The sequence below is a fragment of the Nerophis lumbriciformis genome, linkage group LG02 (genome assembly GCF_033978685.3).
Source record: "Nerophis lumbriciformis linkage group LG02, RoL_Nlum_v2.1, whole genome shotgun sequence".
In the NCBI taxonomy this organism is placed as follows: Eukaryota; Metazoa; Chordata; class Actinopteri; order Syngnathiformes; family Syngnathidae; genus Nerophis; species Nerophis lumbriciformis.
The window spans coordinates 56,249,001-56,255,000 of record NC_084549.2 but is presented as its reverse complement, the minus strand read 5'-3'; the positions used below and the strand labels follow the sequence as shown (position 1 = coordinate 56,255,000).

At 37.4% G+C, this 6,000-nt stretch overlaps 1 protein-coding gene across 1 annotated transcript in view; it reads left to right on the top strand.

Moving 5' to 3' along the window:
- tnfaip3 (tumor necrosis factor, alpha-induced protein 3) overlaps window positions 1–6,000 on the top strand; it is a 30,734-nt gene that overhangs the window by 842 nt on the left and 23,892 nt on the right. The window lies entirely within an intron of this gene.

The following is a 6,000-nucleotide window of genomic DNA, read 5'->3' as shown; positions in this document are numbered from 1 at the left end:
ATTATTCATTTATTCACTCAAAAAAACAACTTTTATTAATTTCACTTCAATATATGAGACCAAAACATGCAAAAAAAGACAACAACTTCATGGATAGGAAGGAATATTTCCCCTGTATGGGCTATAGCAGTGTTTTTCAACCACTGTGATCTAACTTCACCTATTTGGGGTAAAAAAAATATTTTTTGCAAACCAGTAATTATAGTCTGCAAATGATGTGTTGTTGTTGAGTGTCGGTGCTGTCTAGAGCTCGGCAGAGTAACCGTGTAATACTCTTCCATATCAGTAGGTGGCAGCCGGTAGATGTCGGAAACAGCGTGCAGGTAAAAGGGTGTCTAATGCTTAAACAAAAAATAAACAAAAGGTGAGTTAGGGAAGGCTATGCAGAATTAAACTAAAACTGAACTGGCTACAAAGTAAACAAAAACAGAATGCTGGACGACCGCAAAGACTTACTGTGGAGCAAAGACGGCGTCCACAAAGTACATCCGAACATGACATGACAATCAACAATGTCCCCACAAAGAAGGATAAAAATAACAGAAATATTCTTGATTGCTAAAACAAAGTAGATGCGGGAAATATCGCTCAAAGGAAGACATGAAGCTGCTACAGGAAAATACCAAAAAAAGACAAAAAGCCACCAAAATAGGAGCGCAAGACAAGAAGTAAAACACTACACACAGGAAAACAGCAACAAAGTCCAAATAAGTCAGGGTGTGATGTGACAGGTGGTGACAGTACACCTACTTTGAGACAAGAGCTATAGTGATGCATGCTTGGTTATGCTTTAAAGTCATATCCAACAAATGCGACGATGACTTTTTACTGTTAACTGAGTTTCGTTTTTTCATGATTTCTGCTGGTGGTGTGCCTCTGGATTTTGTCAACGCAAAAAATGTGCCTTGGCTCAAAAAAGGTTGAAAAACACTGGGCTATAGCACACGCAAAGCTGACCTACTAAACTCGTAATTTATAAAAATAAGGAGTGTCTGTCTTCATGAATATATGGAGGAGAATTGATTGATTGGTTGAGACTTTTATTAGTAGGTTGCACAGTGAAGTACATATTCCGTACAATTGACCACTAAATGGTAACACCCGAATACGTTTTTTAGCTTGTTTAAGTCGGGGTCCACGTAAATTGATTCATGATACAGATATATACTATCATATATACTATCATCATAATACAGTCATCACACAAGATAATCATCAGGGTATATACATTGAATTATTTACATTATTTACAATTCGGGGTGTGGAGGGGGGGCGGGGTTAGGTTTGGTTGTTATCATCAGTCATCAACAATTGAGAACAGAGAAATTGATATTGAAACAGTGTAGGTCTGACTTGGTAGGATATGTACAGCAAGTAGTGGACATAGAGAGAGAGAGAGAGATCAGAAGGCATAAGAAAAGTATCTACATTTGATTGTTTACATTTGATTATTAACAATCCGGGGAGGGTGTTAGAAAATGCAAATACAATTATTTAGCACTCGCAGTGTGATCTATGAAGGCTGAAACTGTTCTGCGTCTGTTATTTTGCGTCTATATTTAGTACGTCGAGAAAGGGCATCCAAACTGGTATTTCTAAAATTCCCCAAAAACACCACTGGTAGGAGAATGATCAAATGGATGTGCAGTAAGTGAGTGTGTCCATGGTGAAAGCCATGTAGTATCTAATTTAAATAAGGCAGTCTGCACCAGTTGTCAATTGCACACACAGTTTTAGTAGATCAAATGCCGTGGGGCGGTAGAGTAGCCGTGCCAGCAACTTGTGGGTTCCAGGTTCGATCCCTGCTTCTGCCAACCTAGTCACTGCTGTTGTGTCCTTGAGCAAGACACTTTACCCACCTGCTCCCAGTGCCACCCACACTGGTTTAAATGTAACTTAGATATTGGGTTTCACAATGTAAATCGCTTTGAGTCACTAGAGAAAAACGCTATATAAATATAATTCACTTCACTTCTCTATTCTTGTATTATTCATTTATTTTCTAAAATATTTCAGGGCAACCTCATTTAAAGGGCCTCTTTTTACACCAAGGAACGAAAAATCAAATGGTGCGGCAGCCTCTCTGAAATTTATAATTTCGTAACGAGGCTACAAAAAGCAGGTTTGTGATATTAATAGTTGGTGTCAAGTCAACTTTTTTTGTTACAGTTAGGGATGTCCGATAATATCGGACTGCCGATATTATCGGCCGATAAATGCTTTAAATGTAATATCGGAAATGATCGGTTTCGGTTTCACAATTATCGGTATCAGTTTCCAAAAGTAAAATTGATGACTTTTTAAAATGCCGCTGTGTACACAGACGTAGGGAGAAGTACAGAGTGGCAATAAACCTTAAAGGCACTGCCTTTGCGTGCCGGCCCAGTCACATAACATCTACGACTTTTCACACACACAAGTGAATGCAAGTCATACTTGGTCAACAGCCATACAGGTCACACTGAGGGTGGCCGTATAAACAACTTTAACACTGTTACAAATATGCGCCACACTGTGAACCCACACCAAACAAGAATGACAAACACATTTCGGGAGAACATCCGCACCGTAACACAACATAAACACAACAGAACAAATACCCAGAACCCCTTGCAGCACTAACTCTTCCGGGACGCTACAATATACACCCCCCCGCTAATCCCCCTCCCCACCCCCACCTCAACCTCGCCCCAACCCAACCCCGCCCACCTCAACCTCCGCATGCTCTCTCAGGGAGAGCATGTCCCAAATTCCAAGCTGCTGTTTTGAGGCATGTTAAAAAAAAAAATGCACTTTGTGACTTCAATAATAAATATGGCAGTGCCATGTTGGCATTTTTTTCCATAACTAGAGCTGATTTATTTTGGAAAACCTTGTTACATTGTTTAATGTATCCGGCGGGGCATCACAACAAAATTAGGCATAATAATGTGTTAATTCCACAACTGTATATATCGGTATCGGTTGGTATCGGAATCGGTAATTAAGAGTTGGACAATATCGGAATATCGGATATCGGCAAAAAAGCCATTATCGGACATCTCTAGTTACAGTATTATCTATTCTACAATGTATTTATTTCTACAGTTAGCTGTGGGCCGCACTTTGGACACCTGTGATCTAAGTGGACTGAAAATACGGATCACGGGATGTGTGTAAGGCCCCGCCTTTCGTAGGAGTGATGAAGCGCATGTGAAAAGTCAATTAAGGAATGACAGGGCGCTTCATATGAAGTTTTACCGCAAACGTATTCCTAGCCGCTTCCTGCTCTGTCACTGGTAAGGCTGTAATGGCAAATTTTCCCACTGGCCCCCTGTGGTGCACAGCGTTGTCTTATAAGGTCGTGGTAATGGGTTCTAATCCTGGTCGGAGATGCATTACTAAGGTTTATACTGTAAATGTATTGTGTCAATTCTGTTAACATTTTTATATTGTAGGGGTGTCAAAAAATAGATTTTCGAATTAATCGCGATTCTTATTTGTAATGATTCTTAATCGAGTCGATATGTCCTGTCCAGGTTCTCAGGCAAATCATATTTTTGATGTAGGTGATCATATCTGCTGTACAGATTTATTTTAGTAAAAAGAAATGTTTGATACTTCTCTTGCCTTATTTGTATTTGAGTTTATTAATTGTTTGGTTAGAATTTGTTTAAACAGAACCCGTTTTCTCATTAGTAAAATATAATTTTACTAGAGCTGTTTATCTATTTTATGGAGGAATGTAGTTAATCATAGAACTGGCACCCAATGTTATTAAAAAAGTATTGATTTTGGATCGGGAATTGTTTTAAATCGAGAATCGATTCTAAATCGTCTCGCGACCCCCAAAAATCTCATCGAATTGTGCGGTGCCCAAAGATTAATTTGTTGCACAATTTAAAAAAAATTTTTTTCGCAATTTATTTTCATTAATCCGTTTAAGTACAAAACATGCATGAAATTAGATTCAAGTTTGATTTAAAAATTTTAAAAATCGATTCACAATAATAATAAAAATATGAGGAAAAAATGTAATTGGGGAGCTCAAGAAGTTGAAATGTAGATGTTAATAAAACAACGCTGTAACGATTAAGTGATTCATTTAATTAGAAAAAAGCTTTGATTTATAGTTTGTTATAGGCTCCAGCATCCGAGTGTAAATAATACAAAAAAAAAATCAAATTGACCACATGATATGCCCAGAACCTACAATACGTGGACATAGTTTTCACACGGACGCTGCAATAGAGCGCACATGAGAGCGGTGGTGTCTGGCTGATCTGTGTGGCAGTGAACAGCGCAAAGTTTAAATGAAATTAATGCACACCTGTTAAAAGTGCAATCCCTGGGTTGATGATTTATTAGAAAAAAAATTAAGGTTACAGAAAACAGAAATATAATTTATTTCAACTGTTCCGCATGGAAGCTTTAAAGTGTGTTTTGTCGGATTATTCGATTGATTGCTGTGGGGAAAGTTGCAACATTACAAGAATTTATAATATTTGGTCAAGAAAACTGTAAATTTACGAAAATTATTGAAGAAACATCACAATTCTGACACTTAACAAATGCTGAGACCAGCACAAGTGATCTGCCACATGTTAATCAGGTTTTGCCTTGAAATATAATAAGGGTGCACAAAAAAATCAATTGATATCCGATTTGCGATTCTTATTCATCTCGATTATAAATCAATTTAAAAAAAAGTTTTTTTTTTATTAAGAATCAATTTTTTGAAAATACTTAAAGCATCTCCAAGCAACCAGAAGGAGATTTTCTAACTTCTCAATCATTATGAAAAACATGACGGCAGGTGGATTTTTTTGTATTGCATTCTAAATATTAAATAAACGTAAATAAATGTCTGCTTACAGCAAAGCCAATGGAAGCTCCACTATTCTGCCCATGAAGTCTGACAAATATCCGTTCAAAAAGCGCCAATAATACTCCATTGACATTTCGCGACTTGAATATTTACCAAGTATTAGAGGTATTATTGTTATAAGCGCTAGCGCAGATAAACTTTTTATAGCTGCGACGTGATCACTTCCGTGTGTCACTATGTTTACATCATGGAGTGGTCTGCTGTTTTTATTAGCGCGCGTAACTTTGAGGGACTTTTGAGGAGGAAATATTACAAGCTTTGGTGAGGTGTTGCTTCCTTATTTGTGATTATTCCAATCTGATTATCAGATCCTTCCCATGTCTCTTTTTATGCAAAGCAGCAGCACCTGGAGTAAAATTGACAGCGTGGCATAATTACGGCGGCTCCTCTTTATTAACCACAGGTAACACATGCCGGTGAAAAGGTTCCACAGAACAGCTGTCAAACTGCCACTGCTAAATGCTAAAGCTAACAATTACAGTTCAGCTGAAACCTTCGCTGATGTCACATGTCACTTGGGAGACACCGCCTCTTAAAGTCACACGCGCGCATAAACTTCTCAACTGCATATGACATAAATGTTAAGTTTTTTGAGTAACACATTAATTACTTCCCTATTAATTAATTACAGTTATTAAAGAGTAATTCCATTAGTAATTAAATTACTTTTTTGGTTAAGTAACGAGGAACTATAATTTTTTTCAAGTAGTTTTCAGAACACTGGTAGTAACAGTAATGTGGTGTTGAGTTTAAACTAAACACTTTGAACATTTTGTTTAAAATACCGATAAATATTAGAGATGTCCGATAATGGCTTTTTTGCCGATATCCGATATTCCGATATTGTCCAACTCTTAATTGCCGATTCCAATATCAACCGATACCGATATATACAGTCGAGGAATTAACACATTATTATGCCTCATTTTGTTGTGATGCCCCGCTGGATGCATTAAAAAATGTAACAAGGTTTTCCAAAATAAATCAACTCAAGTTATGGAAAAAAATGCCAACATGGCACTGCCATATTTATTATTGAAGTCACAAAGTGCATTATTTTTTTTAACATGCCTCAAAACAGCAGCTTGGAATTTGGGACATGCTCTCCCTGAGAGAGCATGAGGAGGTTGAGG